Source organism: Suncus etruscus, chromosome 13 (genome assembly GCF_024139225.1).
Source record: "Suncus etruscus isolate mSunEtr1 chromosome 13, mSunEtr1.pri.cur, whole genome shotgun sequence".
In the NCBI taxonomy this organism is placed as follows: Eukaryota; Metazoa; Chordata; class Mammalia; order Eulipotyphla; family Soricidae; genus Suncus; species Suncus etruscus.
Window position 1 is genome coordinate 83,949,609 of NC_064860.1, and position 20,487 is coordinate 83,970,095.

The following is a 20,487-nucleotide window of genomic DNA, read 5'->3' on the forward strand; positions in this document are numbered from 1 at the left end:
ACTGGCTAAACACATGTACATCTTAAAAAATAAAGACACCCTTCCTAGCACAGATTCAATCAGTAGAATATGCCTACCACCAGCCAATATTGATTTTCTAGATGAAATGGTCATTTATTCCTTCAACTTGACATGTCAAAATGTAAAATCTGGTCTGAGTATTATTTTCTAGTAAGTATTATAATTAAATTATTAATAGCTAATGTTTTAAAATGTCCTTATTTTCTGATTCTATATTTTCATTATGTCTGTTATGTTCTTTTAAATCTGTGCCATCTATTTTGACATTAGATATAATGTAACATTAATTTTTACATTTTAATTCTCACCCAATTTCATTATGATAATTTGCCATAGGATTGGAAAAAATAAATTGTAAAATAAGTAATAATTACCAAATTATATTTATTTAGAATTACTTCGATGACAACAAATTCCTGAATTATCATGTCTGTTTTTTTTTTTAATTCTTAGCATCTATGAATCTCTATGAAAGAACAGTAGAATGTGGCCATCAAGGACTTAAATTTTTTGCAGAATTCCTCATGCTCAAATCATGCTTTATTATTCTTTATGTTTGTGATAGTTATTTTCTTACTAAGTTCATTAGTTACCTTATTTGTAAGGTACTAATTTTGGCATAGTACATTAACTACTATTTTTTAACTATACAGTCAAGATATTAGAAAATTCCCAGTTCACTTGGTAATAGAATCACTTATATACATGTATATTATTATACTTAATTATTATTTTCCAAACTTTGTAGAATGAATTGAGATAACAAACATTTAGTGGTATTAGATTTTAAAGGTTTCTATTTGCTCAGAGTTTACTCCTGGTTTTACACTCAGAAAACACACTTCCAGCTTCTTAAGCAAGTGGTCAATCTATTGTAGTCTCTGTTTTGCACACTGTCTCTTTCCCTATTATTATTGATGCCTATAATTTATAGCATAAAAATAAAAAATTATAAAAAGATATTTAACTAAATTTTTATTTGTTTTGTTGTTTTTTGGCCACACCCTGTGACACTCGGGGTTACTCCTGGCTATTCACTCAGAAATCGCTCCTGGCTTGGGGGACCATTGGGGGGGCCAGGGATCAAACCATGGTCAGGCCTAGGCTAGCTCTGGCCCCATATTTAACTAATTTTAATTGCTTTAGGTATTGCATGCAATTGGATTCTTTTTATGCATATGAGTAAAGGGAACATTTTTAATAGATTTAAGTATGGGATTACACTAGCTGAATGTCAAATTCCTAAACATTTTAGCATAAATAAATAATTTATTATAAATATAAAATCTATCTTATAATTTGGTAAATTTAAAATTAATAATATACAACTACTTATCAAAATATGTGGGAGAAATTAAAAAAGTTCTGATAAAAATTATGACTGATTTTTAAGACAGCATCACAAAACTAGAAAGGATAAATGAATAATGCAAATACCTGAAGAAATAAAAAGTACATGTTGGAGTTTTTAAGAAGATAGTGAATACTCATTAAATAAAAATTTATTTCATAGAAAGTTTAATAATATTTTATCCAAAAAACAATCTAGTAAAAGATAAAATAGGTGCATCAATTATAAATCCTATATTGGAGAAAATAACTTTTTTAGTGTAATACTGATAAAGTAATGATAAATTTGTAGCTTATAGAAAAATAAGAGACAAGTGGAGATTTTTTGTTTTGTTTTTGTTTGTTTGTTTTTGGGTCACACCCAGCAGCTCTAAACCTGGCTCTAATCTCAGAAATCGCTCCTTGCAGGCTCAGGGATTCATTTGGCATGCCAAGATTTGAAGCACCGTCCTTATGCATGCAGGGCAAATACACTGCCTCCATGCTATCTCTCCGTCACTGACAAGTGGAGTCTTATAGAGACTAAGAGTCGTCCTCACCAAGAAAGAAACTCTACTGCAATCCAGGAAGAAATACATAATAATACAGAATTTAACTTTAGAATGAAGTGAGGTGAATATGTTCAAATATTCAATATCTACAATACTTAATTTATCTAGGGTTCATCATAAGAATAGATTAATACTTGAGACATCAGAGGGAAGTAGTTTCACTAGATAAAGTGGAGAAGCATAATCAGCCATAAGTCTTTAAACAGAATTTTGCTTTGAAGTCAGAAATAGTTCCACCACACTGAAGAGTGACATGCCCACAGAAGAAGAAATCAAATATCCAGAAATAACAGCACTGGGGTTGGAGTCAAGAAAATATAGGAAGGCAAGAGATTTGCCTTGTAACTCCCTGATGTGGCTGGATCTACAACATAGTTGTACTGAGCGTACAGAGGGAAAATTATTGTCTATGTTGTTGGGGTCCCTCCCAGTGTGGGTTTTGTATCATTTGATATTGGAGATCAAACTCAGTGTCATATTGGAACCTACTTCTTAACAGATATGAAAGGTAAATTCCAACAATAATTCTAGTCACCCTAACTAAATTATCTAGTTAGAAACAAATATCATGTGTTTTTCCCTGTGTGGCTAATAGACTAGTACTATTCTGCCTGCTAGCCAAATGTCTCATCCTAACAGACAGAAAAGACTATGTACTCAAAAGCACAGTCAATTTCCAAGAGGCACATAATCAATACATTCTTTGCTTCCTTGCCATCCTACAACCATTTAGACTCTGGGCATTGCTAGTGCAAAGTATATATTCTCTCAATAGATGGAACTATCTACCTCCATCCTGACATGCTACAGAGTGAAGTCTCTAGTAGTTGTTTCTCACATCTGCCTATTATGTCTTCTTAGATTCTGCCAGACACTAATGAACATGAAACCTTGGTCAGCAGCCAGTTCTACCAAACCTTGTTGCTACACCTCTGTCAGACATCTGTCACTGCAGACTCTGGCAGCCACCCAGACTATAATAATCAGTCTGGTCCCTATCCAGGCCCTTCCGAGAGCCAAAAATAGTAAATAAATGAAAAATATATATGAACTCGAGATATGACAAGAGCTACAGATGCATAAGAAATATATAAGCTACTCAAAGAAGTGAAAGCAAAATATGTCCTAAATATTCCCATAAAAGTAAAACTTCTCAATTTAAGATGCATTTAATAAGGGTAAAATATGATAGCGTGATAAGTATCTGAAAAAAATCACAGATTAAAGAACATACTTACTTGTAGGAAATTATATATAAAGTCATTCAATGGCATAATAGTAGAAAATTAAAAATGAATCAGTGAGCTTGAAGGATGCATGGTAAAAAAAATAAAAAACATCTAGGGGCCAGAAAGTTAAAATAGTAGGTTATGAGCTTCTTACATGCAGCTATATTTAGTTTGTTCCCCACCATCTTATATAATGCCTTATGCCTACTCTGGAGTGATCCAAATGAAGATGCAAGAGTAAACACTGAATACAGATGAGTGTGGCTCAAAAAAATTAAAACAACCAAAAACACAGAAATAAACAAAAGTAAAAGATATTCAGTAATATTAAGAATGAGGGAAATTTAAAAATAACAAGATAAATAATATATTTATGCTACAGTATTTAAGGTGACTAACATAATATGTAAGTTTAATAGCACACAATGGGGGAAAGACAGCAGAATTTTTTTGAAAAATAAATAGCTAGTTTGTCACCTTGAAGGAGACAAACATCACATCCAGGAGGTTCAAAGAAATGAAATGAATTAAACCAGAAGCACAGCAACACATTAATAACTGAAGATTTCAGAAATAAATGATAAAGTGAAAATACTAAAAAAAAAAGTAAGAGCTAAAGCAAAATAGCACATATGAAAGAGTCTCCATAATACTCTAAGCAGATTTCCCATTAGAAATATACAGGCAAGAAGAAAGAATTATGATCAATTTAAAGTGACAAACCAAAAAGAAAGAAAACAAAAGTTTTCTACTATCTTCTCATGATAGTTAATTTAGGAATAAGAAAGAATAGAAAAATTTAGATAAAAATTTTTGGAAGGAAAATTCCAATAGCTACACCTTGAAATGAATAATATATATATGCATATATATATATTTATATATATATATATATGTAAAGAAACTTTACTTGGAAAAAAGTTAAAACCTATTAAGATTTACCTAAAAACACAAAAAATAGGTGAGGAGAATAATGAAAGTTTTACAACAAATTTAAATCTTATTTGTTTTCAGTTGAAACTAAGATATGACTGAGCCCTAAATATAAATTTTCTATTACCTTCAAATAATACTTTTAGAAATATAAACTAAAAATGGCAAATATCACAAATTAATTTTGTAACAGTAGATATAGTATTAGGAAAGACTCAAACTAAAGGAGAAAATAATAGAGAACAACTCCAATAATATGTGGAATTATTAATGTCAAAAGTTATTGTATTTTGTTCATTTCAATAGCTTCTCTAAATGAAAGCGACCTGAATTTACCATATCATTCAAAAAACTGAGGATGGTGATTATATCAGAAAACAATATCACCTTCTACTAGCTGCTAATACAAACAATCTTTAAAGAACTCTCCAATATTACAGTAAAAACAAACTACCACATTGCAAAATAGAAAGAACAACTGAACAAATAATTTATTACAAAATAAATGAATACAGCCGCATAAAAAACATTTCATTATCAATTGTCATTAGAGAACTCAAGATAAAAGCCACAATTATATCACATTAAAATTTGATATATTTTAGTACTCTATTTCAAAAAGTCAGAAACAATAAAAGACAGATAGGTTTGTTGAAGAAAAGGAAGGATTATGTAGTGTTGATTGGAATAAAATTTAATACAATTTAGGGTCAGAGAGATAGCACAGTGATAGGGCCTTTGCCTTAAACATGGCTGCTCAGGATAGTCCTGGGTTTAATCCCCGGCATTTTGTATGGTCCCATGAGCAATTTCTGAGCACATAGCCAGGAGTAATCCCTGAGTATCACCAGGTGTGGCTCAAAAACAAAACAAAAAATTAATACAACTTAATGAAAATCAGTAAGGAAATTTTTCCAATATTAAGACTAAATCTACTACATGATACAATATCTCTACTCCTCAGTCTATATTTAAGAAGCATAAAACAACTATTTTGAAGAGATAAGTCACACCTATGCACAGCACAATTCATGGAAGCAAATAATGAAAAATAAATAACTTGTGTTCAATAGAAGATGAATAGATAAAAACAATGCAGGCTACTGTAAATGAGGACAGTAATGTTGTATGCAATTTTATAAGAAATATGAAAGTTTTCCAATTGAAACAACATGCATAGACCTCAGGAGATTAATGATAAGCAAAATAAGTCAGGAGAGAGAGAAAAATACTGGATCATTTCACTCATGAGTAAGATCTAATTAATCAAAACAAGGAAGCAGTCAAAGCCAAATAGAAATAAAATCTTACACATTAACTTCAAAACTTTGGTTACCATTGTGGAGAGAATAGAATGGTTGAAAAGTGGGAAAGAGACTCCACAACTTTTTGCTGAGAGATAGTGGCATTTTGGTGAGTATGATACAGTATGAAGTTGGTGAGGGGCTAAAAAAGACAGGAACCTTCATTATCTCTGAACAGAATTTTCAAAGGGGTATATCCTCTAGAAAATAGAAGTTTGGCAACTTTTCAAAAATTGAAAATAGAACTAGCATATGCGTCTACAATTTTACTCCTATGTTTCTTTCTAATAACACCAAAACACAATTTTAGAATGATACAGAAAACCTTATACTTGTTGTAACACTATTTGTAATAGATAAAGTTCCAAAATAATTCAGGTAACTAACAACGATTAACAAATAATCCAGAGGAGCAGATCAATAAGATATGTTGCATATATACAATAGAAAAAGAAAAGATAAAATACTGTTTTTGCTATACTTTGTGTGGAACTAGAAGTGGTAGACTTAGGGAAACAAGTCGAAATGGAAACAAGTGCTAAATTATTTAATTCCTATGTAAGTTATAGAATAAAATAAGGAACTAGACTACCGAAGGAAGACTCTAGATTTATTTCAATACACTTAAATACTTACTTTATTTAAGCTAGAAAGTGGAAAGTGGAAGGGAATGTTCTTATTGACAGAGGTAAAAAAAAAATGTTTTACCAGAAAATAATAAAAGCATTTGTCTTTGCTTCTAGCTAGGCTATTTATGATAAAGTTGTACTTTTTTTTTTTAAGTTTTTCGAGCCACATCGTTTGATGCTCAGGGCATACTCCTGGCTAAGTGCTCAGAAATTGCCCCTGGCTTGGGGGACCATATGGGATGCCAGGGGATCGAACCACGGTCCTTTCTTGGCTAGCTCTTGCAAGGCAGACACTTTACCTCTAGAGCCACCTCCCTGGCCCCAATAAAGTTATACTCTTAAGATATCCAAATACTTGTACTTTTGCAAATTGTTAACACAGCAATTATTAACAAAAAGCTATTCCATTTCAAACTATTATAACTGTTTTCCTCAATCTCCCTTCCATGTAATATTAAAGTGATTTTAATGGTTTTATTACATTTTATCACTCAGACAAAACTATGAAAGTTATAAAAATTATTATATCAAATAAAGGCTGCTCTCAATTTTCCAAAGGGATTTCTATAAAAAAAAAGCCATTTAAAATTTTGATTATTTTTATTATTAGGTTTTCTTTGGGGGGTAGTATTTTATTATTTGTTTTGAGACCACACATGTCAGTGGACAAAGAATCATATGGGCTGCCGTTTATTGACACATATTAACCACTTTCAAGGCTTATACCCTACTCAATTTATTTTCACGTTAACACAAGAACACATTGTATTTTTAAATATATTTCTTGTGAAACTAAAATTCTTGATGCTTCTGTATAACTTTTCACTTTCAAAATCCTTGCATTGCCTATAGAGGTAAAACTTCATTTTACATATATATATATATATATATATATATATATATATATGATATACTTATATATCTCTCTCAGACCTACCCTCAATAAAATTTTCACACAAACTAATTTATTCTTGTCTCCAAAGTCCAAATACCAGTTTAACTCATCCCTTGTCTTCTATCTTTTTTTTTTTTTGTGTGTGGTTTTTGGGTCACACCCGGCAGTGCTCAGGGGTTACTCCTGGCTCCATGCTCAGAAATTGCTCCTGGCAGGCACAGGGGACCATATGGGAAGCTGGGATTCGAACCGATGACCTTCTGCATGAAAGGCAAACGCCTTATCTCCATGCTATCTCTACAGCCCCTTGTCTTCTATCTTGCTCTCCAAAAAAAAAAAAAAAAAAAAAAAAAAAAAAACCTCCAGCTGCTTCAGCACATTTTATATTTTGTAGGTGCTGTGAATATATATGCCTTGTTTAATTTTATAGCCATAATATTCTGTGATCTCCCATATAGATATATATTTTTGACAATCTGTGAAGGAGCTGTTGTGAAAACAAAATTAAATCAAGGATTAAATAGAAGTGATTGTGTTCTATGGCATTTAACCAGTGTCCATCCTCATGGTGATTAAAAGTTTAAAATATTTCAAACATGTTTCTACTTTCATTTTAAAAAGGGTTCTTAACATTAGTTTTTACAACTTTGCTTAACTATTATCTTTAGTAACCTTTCATAATTTTGAATTATAGAAATATTTAATGACATTTATTGTGATCTCATGTTTTATATTCTGATGGACAGTGAATAAAAGGAGAGAATAATAACCCATATATAAAGAAGACGGTACACATAATTTTGTGGTAGCTAGTTACTAAGAATTACTATGTTTTAATCATATAAAGAAACCAAATTTAAAAAATGATATTTAAAAATAATGGAGGTTTTAGGTTATCTGATTACTCATGTTGTTGCTTGGAAAAAATTAGAAAATTCCATACATTAACTTCTCTTTTCCTTGTATCTTGAGAAGCAATTTCAATTGCACTCATGGTTTACTCTTGGCTTTGCACTCAAGGGTCACTCCTTAGGTGATAAGAGGTTTATACAGGGTGCAGGAGATCAAACCTGGATCAGCCTGATCCAAGGCAATCATCCTTCCTGCTACTATCACTCTGCCCATACGTACATTAACTTCTAAGATCAACAAGAAGTTGGAACACTTCAAAAATAGATTTTGAAGCTGAAGAAATAATTCCTGAGTACTGTCAGGTGTGGACACTCCTTTTCACACACACAAGCACATACAATCACAAGATCCAAGATTGCCTCTTACATACAAGAGAACATGCCTAAAGTTTTTGTTTGCTTGCAAGGTTGATTAATTTTTCTATTGATGTTTTTTGTTGTGTTGTGTTTTGGGCTCACACTGGCAGGGCTCAGGAGTTACTTCTGGCTTTGCACTGAGAAATCACTATTGGTAGGCTTGGAGAAGCAAAGGGATGCTGATAATCAACCCTGGGTTGATAAATGTCATTAAATGATAAATGTCATTAAATATTTGTATAATTCAAAATTATAAAAGGTTACTAAAGAAATAGTTAAGCAAAGTTGTAAAAACTAATGTTAAGAACTCTTTTTAAAATGAAAGTAGAAAAATGTTTGAAATATTTTAAACTTTTAAAGTGCCCTGCCCATTATACTATCACTCAGGCCCTAAATTATTTTTATTTTATAAACTTAATTTATTTCAAAACTAAAGTAAGAATTAAAAAGAAAATTTAAAAAAAATCCTAAATTTTATTATGCTGTTTTATTTTCTTTTTATAAGTTTAATAAGTCATCACAGTTCATTCAACTAAGATATTCCTACATCAGATTGTGGTATAAAAGCAGTTAAATAATGTGTGATATGAAGAGAATGACAAACACACATCCTTCTTTAATCTTTCTTCAGTGAACTTTTTCCACCTTCTTGCTTAATAGTAAAAGCCATTTTGAGGTTTATATGAACATATTCTTACATATGCATCCATAACAGAAAATTTTATATAAATGGCACTGGGCATTTAGTAAATAATTGGTAGGCCAATCAGTTCATTGTGCAATTCTAAAATGTAACCTAAAGGAGTTTTTAAATTTTAAGATGAGGTGATCTGCAGTATTTTCAAAATGAATTCAACTGCCTTTAGAGAGTATTTGGTCTCCTTCTTACTTCAACCTGTAAACTGATAAGCCTATTTATTTGACTAGCTACCCAACTAGCATATTTCATGGTGTCCATTTTCATTGTTGCTCTTGATTTTGGGATTAGAAGCAGTACCATTTGCAGACATGTATAGTCTCAGATTTCTGTTGTTCAAATTCAGTGCCTGTAAAAAATACTTCCATGAAAAATTCAAGTTCATCTTGTCCTGGGTATATTTAACTTTAGCATATGGATTTGCCATCATAAGGTCATCTAAAAGAAAGGCTGCTTTGGTATAATCATGTTCATTGCTATAAAGTTTTGCACGTTCATGTCAGGTTTCTTGATCTCCTAAAAATGTTCCAGATACTCATTCAGCTTCTAAATGACCTCTAAATTTTCCTTAAGTTTTTTGAATGGCAATCTTAATCTTTCTTGCAGAAGTATTAGTACAATTTTATTGTAAAATTTGGTCATACAGCTATATACCATCATCATACCTTTACATGGCTTAAAGTCTCTAGAACTATAATCATCACCTACTTAAATACAACCCAAATATAATCTCCAAGCTTAGAAGAATCTTCATTAATTATTCTCCAACTTCAACAATTTGCTGTTTTGTGGGTTTTCTTCTCTCCACCTTCTCATTTATCTCATATATCTTCATAAGTGACATCATAACTCTCTGACCTTCACCATCTTCTCTGTTCTCTTATTTTAAGAGTAGAATAACTGAAAACTTGAATATTGTGTTAGAAAAAATATTAAAGGTAATAAAAAGTTTGTATTTAAGATTTTAAACACTAAAATGTGCACACAGTATTAACCATTTAAATGGTATGAATATATGTATACATGTATATATTTATATGTAAGCAGCACATACACACACATATATATACATGTAAGTCTAGCTGTTTTGGGGTCCAACATATTGTCACACTGGTGACAATGCTGTATGTGGGGGTCTTCCATTTTGGGAATAGTATTTCGAATGGTACTTTATTTTCACCCTGGCCCACTAAACCCTAAAATTTTAAGATGTATTGAAAACACAACTAAAATAATATGCTCTGAAGACTTTATGAAATAATTTATAATAACTAATCAATTTATATCTGAAAGAAAACTATGCATTTTCTGATAGTATAAGTAATATATACTGTTGGGTATAACATAGACCCAATAATAAATATCACTGTGTATGGTGAAGATTATTTAACAGGTTATTTTAAACATATAGAGAGTTTGAAAAGTATGAATTTGTGAAATGCAATGAAATTAATATGAAACATATCTTCATAGTGTCTCAAAATAATTTTTTTCACAAGTAACTTTAAATACAGGCAGCCAAAGAGCTGATTCCATTGAATAATTAAAATAACAGCTAACCAGCTGGAATCTCTTGGCTGCTCAGAAATCTTTTCTCATAACCTTTTTCATCAGCCAATGTAAGCAACTGAGAATCCTGACAACAAAACATTCTGACCTAATTATATACCATTTGCAGCTGTTTTGTAGTGGTATTACAGAAGAACCCATATAAAAATGTTAAAATATATTGTACTTGAAAAATTAATATACCTTACAAAATACAGTTTTCCGTAGACATGTATGCTCTCTAATATGTTCTTAATATAATGTAATTTTTCTGAAAATATTTTAATTTGTAACACTTGAAAATTTGCCATCAATACTAGCTCATCATACTTGCATTAACTTTCTCATATTCTATTATGTCTTCCATCTACAAGTCCTTACTGAAATCTCTCATCAATTCATGTTTTCATGACCTCAGTAGACATAGAAATTTACATGTCAACTTGCTAAAAATTCAGGTGCTACCATCTCAACAATTTTGGATAATTAGATTAATATACAGGTTCTTCCAGGATGAAATAAAAAAAAAACTACAGGATAGAAAATGAACACATTTTCCATATTTCTAACCCTCACATTAGCTGTACCTGGTTCTCCTAATTCTTATATCATAAAACACTTCTTTTTTTGCATTTATATAATAAAATATCTACATTTTTGTTATGTATATAATTTGATTTAATTAATTTTAGTCCTCTTAATTTCTTATGATTATTATCCATTGAGGAAAGTAAAAACAGTTTAGAATAAAATAAAAAATTCAGATAAAAATGAAGTTACTTGTCTTTTCTACTTTCACTGAATATACCCAATTACAATGGACATAGCTTCTTTCCTTTGCTTCCCCTTCTTACTTAGTGAACTATCTAAAGAAAAATCAACTACATAATTTGGCTGTTGTTTACAAAGTTCTGAGGACTACTCAAAAATTAACCATCTTGTATAAAATGCACAACAAAGAAGTATTTAAGGAAAATTTTCTGTAACTCAGTTTTATTTCTGAATTTTTGTTACACATGGTTCTACATGGACCATGGGAAAATTAAATGACTATAATAAATTTGTTTTTGACTAGTATACATAATCTATCAACCCCACATTCAACTTTTGCAAAGGGTCAGAAGGACCGATTTTTACACAAGAAAGAAATTCAATTGACCATAGGAGCCTATGCTTAGATAAACATAAACAGAAAAAATGTATACATACAAAATTATTATTTTACTGTAACTCTGTAAATCACATTACCATAGTTCTACTTAGAGTTAGTCCATATATTATCAAAACAGTGTGAGTCTATAATTACTTTTCCTCTAAGATTAAAACCTATTTTGATGCAATATTGAAATATATTATTGAATACAGATTCAATAGTTCAATATATTAAAAATATAAACAGTTTTATTACCTTCAGAAATATATTTTAATAATGAAAATTTTGATCATTAAATTCAATTTTATTTGCTATGTCAATTTATTTTAACACAACATTAAGCCAATTTGAAAATTTTCTCTGACTTTCTTAAATTTTGCTTATGATTCACTCTTTATTTAATCTGCATATGTTAAGTAGTCAATAAAATATAATTTAGCAATTGTTTTTTATAGGTTTAGAAATACAGTGAAATAATCACTGGTTTTCATGTACATAACTGGAAATCATTCACTTTATAGATAAGGTTTACAGTTCTTCAAGTATATTGATCTTCAAAATAAAAAATAATTTCGATAATTTTAAATTTTAAAATGCAAATTAAAAATTAAAATTTGAGCCCAGTGGTTCCTGACTGTGAGAAACTGTAAGTCTTGCCTGTGCATGTTTTTCCACTGTCCTGTCTCCTGAACCTCTTGGGAGTGGACCAAAAAGGGCCCAGAAAAATAGCACTCCCAGAGGCTCATCGAAGGGCCGGAACACCAAGGAAATGTGTCCTACAATGAAAATCGGCTATCCACAGTATTCTGCAGAAAGGCAAGTCTCCTGTTTGTGACGTTAGGCTCGGAATATCTAAGCCCTCCCAGTGTTTCCCAATTGTGAGAAACTGTAAGTGTTGCCTATGCGTGTTTTTCCACTGCCCTGTCTCCTGACCCTCTTGGGAGTGGGCTGAAAAGGGCACAGAAAAATAGCTCTCCCAGAGGCTCCGGAAGAGCACCGCTTCGCTTTGCAGCCACGCACTCTTTCTAAGCAAAGAACCTCACCACAACATGCAGAAAAAATCACACTACAAGTGTGACAATGGGGAAACCTCACAGGCAAACACCATGCACAGAGAATGAAGACAATGATGAGGATCACCTAAAAAATTCCAACCATCTGAATAACCTCTTAGATAAGGAGTTTAGAATAGAAATAAGGAAGATGTTTGTAGAACTCAAAGAAAGCATAGATTGATCTGAACAGAACACAAAGACAGAAATCAGAAAACTCCAAACTTAAATAACAGATCTGAAAAACATGGTTGCTCAACTGAAAACCTCAGTGAATAGCCTAGCCAGCAGGGTAATAGCAGCTGAGGAAAGAATTGGTGTGCTGGAAGATGAGATGCAGAAAATCTCAACACAGCAGAAGAAATTGGAAAAGAACCTTAAGACAAACAATCAGGCAATGGAAAAAGTACTCAAGGAATGTAAAAAGATGGAAAAAAAAGTCTCTGATAAACTCAACAGAAACAACATAAGAATGATTGGAGTGCCAGAGGCCCAGATAGGAGATCTTCAGGAAGAATCAACCTTCAAAGACATCATCAAAGAGATACTCCCAGAGTTAAAGACTACATGCAATCAAATCCTGCATGCCCAAAGAGTACCAGATAAAAGAGACCCAAAGAGAAACACCCAAGACACATCCTCGTTACAATGACAAATTCCACAGATAAAGATAGAATACTGAAGGCAGCAAGATCAAAAAAAGGAAATTACATTCAAAGGAGCTTCCCTAAGACTTACCGCAGACATGTCACAAGAAACTCTCAAGGCCAGAAGACAGTGGTGGGATATTGTGACAAGACTGAATGAAATGGATACCTCACCGAGAATACTTCACCCAGTTCAACTCACATTCAGGTTTGAAGGAAAGATACATAGTTTCATGGATAAACAACAGCTCATAAACTCCACAGCTGAGAAACCAAACTTAAAGGAAAAACTGAAAGGTCTATTTTAAGACAAGAGAGACCAACAAACATAGCAAACTTATCTAAAAAGATGGCATTAAATCCTATGACAATCATCTTCCTCAATGTCAATGGACTAAATTCATTCACCAACTAAAAGATAGAGTAAAAAAAAGGGGTAAAAAAGATGAATCCCAACCTTCTGCTGCCTACAAGAAACACATCTGAATAGTCAGAACAAACATAAACTCAAAATCAAAGGCTGGAGGAAAATCATCCAAGCAAACAACACTCTCGAAAAAGCTGGGGTGGCCATATTAATATCTGATAACACCAACTTTATACTCAGAAAAGTTGTAAGGGACAAAGATGGACACTATGTACTAATCAAGGGATATTGCAACAGGAAGAAATCAGACTTTTAAACATATATGCACCCAATGAGAGAGCAGCACATTATCTAATACAATTACTGTCAAATCTGAAAGAAGACATCAATAATAACACAATAATTGTGGGAGACCTCAAAACGGCCATGTCAACACTTGATAGGTCAACCAGATTGAAACCCAATAAAAACAAACTAACCCTGAAAAGAGTAAGGGAAGAAAGTGTACTAGTATATATTTATATTTATATAGAACACTCCAACCCAAAAAACCTGGATACACATTCTTCTCTAATGTACATGGGTTATTCTCCAGGATAGACTACATATTGACACATAAAACATACCTTCATAAAATCAAGAGGATAGAAATCTTGCAGGCTACTTTTGCTGAACACAAGGCTCTGAAATTAAATGTGAACTACAAAGGCAGACAGAAGAAAAACTTTAACAATTGGGAATTAAGCTGCCTGCTACTAAAGAGCCAGTGGGTCCAAGATAAAATCAAAGAGGATATCAAAACTTTCCTGGAAAAAATTATAATGAAGACACAAATTGCCAGAATCTATGGGACACAGCAAAAGTAGTACTGAGAGGAAAATTTATAGCTTTGCAAGCACACAGCAGGAAGGAAGAAGGGGCCTACCTGAATAGCTTAATGACGCAGCTCATAGAATTAGAAAGTGTTCAACAAAAGGACCCAAAAACAGGGAGACAGATGTAAATAACAAAGCTGACAGCAGAAATCAATTAAGTAGAAATCCAAAAAAAATCTGAATGATCAATGAAAGCAGAAGTTGGTTCTTTGAAAAAATAAACAAGATTGATAGACATTGGCAAAACTCACAAAGCAAGAGAGAGAAAAACCTGATAACCTATATTAGAAACGAAAAGTGGGAGATCACGACAGATATTGCAGAGATCCAAAGGGTAATCAGAGACTACTTTGAGAAACTTTATGCTACTAAACATGAGAACCTAGAAGAAGTGGAAAAATTCTTGGACACTATAACCTTCCACAGTTAAGTAAGAAGGATGTAGCATATCTAAACACTCCCATAACTACTAAGGAAATTGAAACTGTAATCAAACATCTGCTCAAAAAGAAAAGCCCAGGCCGAGAAGGATTTACTAATGAATTCTTTCAAACCTTTCAAGAGGAGCTACTACCAATCCTAGCCAGGCTCTTCCATGAAATTGAAAAACCAGGAAAAATCCCAAACAGTGTTTATGAAGCCAACATCGCCTTGATACCAAACCCGACAGAAATGCTGCCAAAACACCCTAGAATAGCTAAAGCATTCCTAGGTAAAATGACAATGGGAGACATTACTTTCCCCAACTTTAAACTGTACTACAAAGCAATAGTTATCAAAACAGCATGGTATTGGAATAAAGATCAGTGGAATAGGCTTGAGTTCTCAGACAATGTTCCTCAGATATACAATCACCTAATCTTTGACAAAGGAGCAAGAAATCCTAAGTGGAGCAGGGAATACCTCTTCAACAAGTGGTGCTGGCAAAACTGGTTAGCCAATTGCAAAAAAGTGAACATAGACCCAGAGTAACATCATGTATGAATGTAAAATCCAAATAGATTAAAGACCTAGATATCAGACCTGATACCATAAGGTATATAGAACAACACGTAGGTAAAACACTTCATGACATTGAGGCTAAAGGCATCTTCAAGGAGGAAACTGCACTCTCCAAACAAGTGGAAGCAGAGATAAACAGATGGGAATACATTAAGCTGAGAAGCTTCTGCACCTCAAAAGAAATAGTGCCCAGGATACAAGGGCCACCCACTGAGTGGGAGAAACTATTCACCCAACACCCATCAGATAAGGGGCTAATATCCAAAACATATAGGACACTGACAGAACTTTACAAGAAAAAAACTTCTAATCCCATCAAAAAATGGGGAGAAGAAAGAAAAGACAGTTTGATAAAAAAGAAATACAAATGGCCAAAAGATACATGAAAAAATATTGCTCATCTCTGATCATCAGGGAGATGCAAATAAAAGCAATGATGAGATACCATCTCATACCACAGAGATTGGCACACATCACAAAGAATGAGAACAATCAGTGCTGGCGGGGATGTGGAGAGAAAGGAACTCTTATCCACTGCTGGTGGGAATGCCATCTAGTCCAACCTCAATTGAAAGCGATATGGATATTCCTCCAAAAACTGGAAATTGAGCTCAAATTCAACCCATCTATTCCACTCCTAGGTATATATCTAGGAACACAAGAATACAATACAAAAACTCCTTCCTCACACCTATATTTATTGCAGCACTATTCGCAAAAACCAGGCTCTGGAAACAACCAAGATGCCCTTTAACAGATGAATGGCTAAAGAAACTGTGGTACGTATAGACAATGGAATATTTTGCAGCCGTCAGGAGAATTGAAGTCATGAAATTTTCCTATACATGGATGTACATGGAGTCTATCATGCTGAGTGAAATAACTCAGAGGGAGAGAGAGAAAAAAGACGCAAAATAGTCTCACTCATCTATGGGTTTTACAAAAAAATAAAAGTCATTTTTGCAACAATCCTTAGAGACAATGAGAGGAGGGTTGGAACTTCCAGCTCACTTCATGAAGCTCACCACTTCTTATAGAAATAACTACACTGAGGACTACCATAATCATGTGAATGAATGAGGGAACTGTGTCTAGAGTACAGGTGGGGGTGGGGTGGGATGGAGGGAGATTTGGGATATTGGTGGTGGGAATGTTGCACTGGTGAAGGGGTGTTCTTTACATGACTGAAACCTAATCACAATCATATTTGTAATCAAGATGTTTAAATAAAGAAAAAAAAGATTGAAATTTGATATTTAAAATAATGTGGGCCAGAGAGAGAGCATAGAGACAGGCCATTTGCCTTGCATGAGAAGGACTGTCGTTCAAATCCCAGCATCCTATATGAGCCTGTCAGGAGTGATTTTTGAGTGTAGAGCCACGAATAATCCCTGAGTGCTGCTGGGTCTGACCCAAAAAAAACAACAAAAAAAATCTTATTTAAAAAATAAAATTAAGGATTCTACTTTTCATCTTTATATGCTAAAATATTTTATAGATATTATCAATTCTGTAGATGTTATTAATGTAGATACATATTATTCGAATATTTTTGAAGTATCATATATTACTGAATGTACTTAAGAAGTATTAATTAAACCAAAAAAGAGGTATTAATTATCAAAGATTACCTAATATTAAACACAGTTGAAGTTTTTATATTTTTATCTAGTCTTTTATTTCTAGTCAAGTAGTTTAGTGATATGACAAAATGTGCTTTTTCAAATGTAACTTTTATGATAGCTGAGCCAAAGCATATTTCAATATGGAGACAATTCTAAGAAGATACTAGAGCATAAATGTTAAAGATAGTATATTTGCTAGAAATCAACAACCAGAAATCACCTATCAGTAATAGTAAATGTCAATGTGTCAATTCTCGTGAGTAACATAGACACATTTAGAAATAAATTAATGTTTTAAGTCTCTCAAGCTCTCTTTAATAATATGACAATAAAAGACCTCAGTGGACCTAGATGAGTTTATATTACTTACGAAGACCTGACTTACTTCTAAAGATTAGTTTGTGCATTGGGGAGATTCAGCTACTTTTAAAATTGATGTTTTTGTATATGTCTTCAATGAATCTATGCTCTTTGCAAGATAATAGTAGGAACTGCTTAAATTTTTATTATTACATAACTATTTTGAAATTTTATTTAAAAATAATGATAAATATTAAGATATAAAATAATAGTGGACAAAGGTCTTTAGTTTTACGTTTACCTTTTTAAAGTTAAAATATATGCAAAATAAATATGAAAATACTTTACTTCCTTCCCTTGTAATAATAATGGGATCTTTTACTATAGAATCTCATGTGACTCAATAATCTAATTTCAAATGCTATCTAAAGAGCACAAAATACACTTTTAATCTTGATAAGCAGAGTTCACATTTTTATGCTTCTTCTGGATGAGTTTTTCTAAAATATACAAATTTTGCTTCAATGATTTTATTTTTAATATACTTTTATTTAAACACCATGGTCATAAGGTTCTTCATAATACTGTTATTTTTCATGATTCATAATTGTTTCTGATAGAGTTACAGTCCTACAATGTATAACAACCTTCAACAGTGCTCATTTCCCATCACCAAAACCTACAAGTTCCATCTCTCCCTCCCAGATTCCCTCTTCGCTCTCACCCACCCTCTCATTCTTGCATGTGGGGCAGGCATTTTACTTTACTCTCTCTCTCTCTCTCTCTCCCTCTCTCTCTCCCTCTCTCTCTCCCTCTCTCTCTCCCTCTCTCTCTCCCTCTCTCTCTCCCTCTCTCTGTCTCTCTCCCTCTCTCTGTCTCTCTCCCTCTCTCTGTCTCTCCACCTGTCTCTTTTCTTTTATGACATTGTACTACTGAAAATGAAGGGTTACCAGGAATATCCATTTCCTCTCAGATCCTTCTGTAAACTAACTGTGCTCATTGATCTTTGTCGCAATCTAACTATGATGTAATCTGGTCCTCCTGATTTTAATCTATTGTATCTGAATATCATCCCCACACTGTTTTTATTTTTCTTATATTCCAGAGATAAGTGGGATTATTTTATGTTTATTCTTCTCCCTCTAATTTATTTTGATCAGTATCATGCTCCCTATGTCTATTCATGTTTAAGCAAAATTCATGACTTCATTTTTTTCTAAATTTGACATATTATTTTATCGTGAAGATATACCACATTTTCTTTAGCCACTCATCTGTTGTTTGGATCTGACTATTGTAAATAGTGCTGTGATGAACATAGGAGTTCAGAGGTCATTTATATATTGTGGCTTTGTGTTCCTAGGATGTAGTCCTAGGACTGGTATTGCTGAATCATATGGGGGCTCAATTTACAATTCCTTAAGGAATATTCATAGTGTTTTTTAGAAAAATCAGACTAGACAGTATTCTCACCAGCAATGAATGAGATTCCTTTTAACCCACATCCATATCAGCACTGTTCTTGTTCATTTGTGATATTCTCTTATGTATGTTCTTGTTCTTTGTGATATAATGACATTCTTTGTGATGTGATATGATACATCATGATAAATCATGATAAAATATTTTGATTTATTTTCTGATGAAAAATTATGTGGAACATTTATTTATGTGTCCTATGGTCTTTTGTATTTCTTTTTTACTTATTTTTGGGGGTCACACCCAGCAGCACCCAGGGGTTACTCCTGTCTCTACACTCAGAAATTGCTCTTGGCAGACTTTGGGGACCATATGGAATGCTGGGATTCAAACCACTGACCTTCTGCATGCAAGGCAAATGCCCTATCTTTATGCTATCTCTCTAGATCCTGTATTTCTTTTTTAAGGAAACTTTTGTTCATTTATTCTCCCAATTTTTTGAATGAGTTAAATGTTTATTATTCTTGTAAACAGGCTATGTATTCTAGTTATTGTTTCCTTTGAAATGGTAAAGCTTCTCATTTTAATGTGCTCCCATTTGCTTATCTCAGCTTACACTTGTTTCTTCTTTGATGATTCCTTGAATACTCTATGTATCCTATAATTTCAGGTCTAATATCAAGATATTTAATGCATTTTGATTGACATTTTTTTTTGTTTTTGGTTTTTGGGGCCCCACCCATTTGATGCTCAGGTGTTACTTCTGGCTAAGCACTCAGAAATTGCCCCTGGCTTGGGGGGACCATATGGGATGCTGGGGGATCAAATCGCGGTCGTTCCTTGGCTAAAGCTTGCAAGGAAGACACATTACCTCTAGTGCCACCTCACTGGCCCCAACATTTTTATTATATATAATCACATATATATAAAGAAAAAATTTAAAAATGAGTAAACAAAAGTAATTAAGGAAACAAAGTGATGCAGGAGACTACCTTACATTTGGGGATAAACAGGTTAAGAGGTAGTATTATATAGGTCTTAAACTTATAAAGGAAATATAGGCTTCCCCATTGTCTTTTGAGATTTTCTTATGAGGTGTGAGGTCCAGTGTACACTTTCATCACACATCCTGTTCTTCTTGAAACTGAGAAAGAATTTGCACCAGAGGGTTCTCAGGTAGAGGTCTTGCACTGGAGAACTTTTGGAGCTGAGTCCAGTATCAAACAATAGTCCACGTTAGGGAGAGGTGAGGAGGGACACCCAGCATGAGTCAGCAGAGTTGTTGGTTGTAAGTTCTTGCCCAGGACGAGGTGTGGGTCTGAGTGGGTGTCCCTTCGATTAGGTATTGGTAATGGCTTACAGGGTAGGAGGTTGAACTTGATACCTATTGGATTAAGAACTGTTCTCTCTACACTGTTGTTTCTGTTGTTACTGGTTTCTTTATGGTATAATGTGTAGTCCAGGCTTTGTGTTGTTCCTCTTCCACTTATTTTGGACACTATTCCCCAGTAAATGCTGCATTTAGAGTTACTAATCTGCTAAACCATTATATTTGTTCATGGAGTATTACCTGTATATATGGTGTATATTCTAGGTACTTCAGAATAGTGTTATCATTTTGT

At 33.0% G+C, this 20,487-nt stretch overlaps 1 pseudogene; it reads right to left on the reverse strand.

Annotated features, from left to right (window-relative positions):
• Positions 1-8,995: 8,995 nt before the first annotated feature.
• LOC126026153 (ER membrane protein complex subunit 2-like) lies at positions 8,996-19,274 on the reverse strand (annotated as a pseudogene).
• Positions 19,275-20,487: the final 1,213 nt, after the last annotated feature.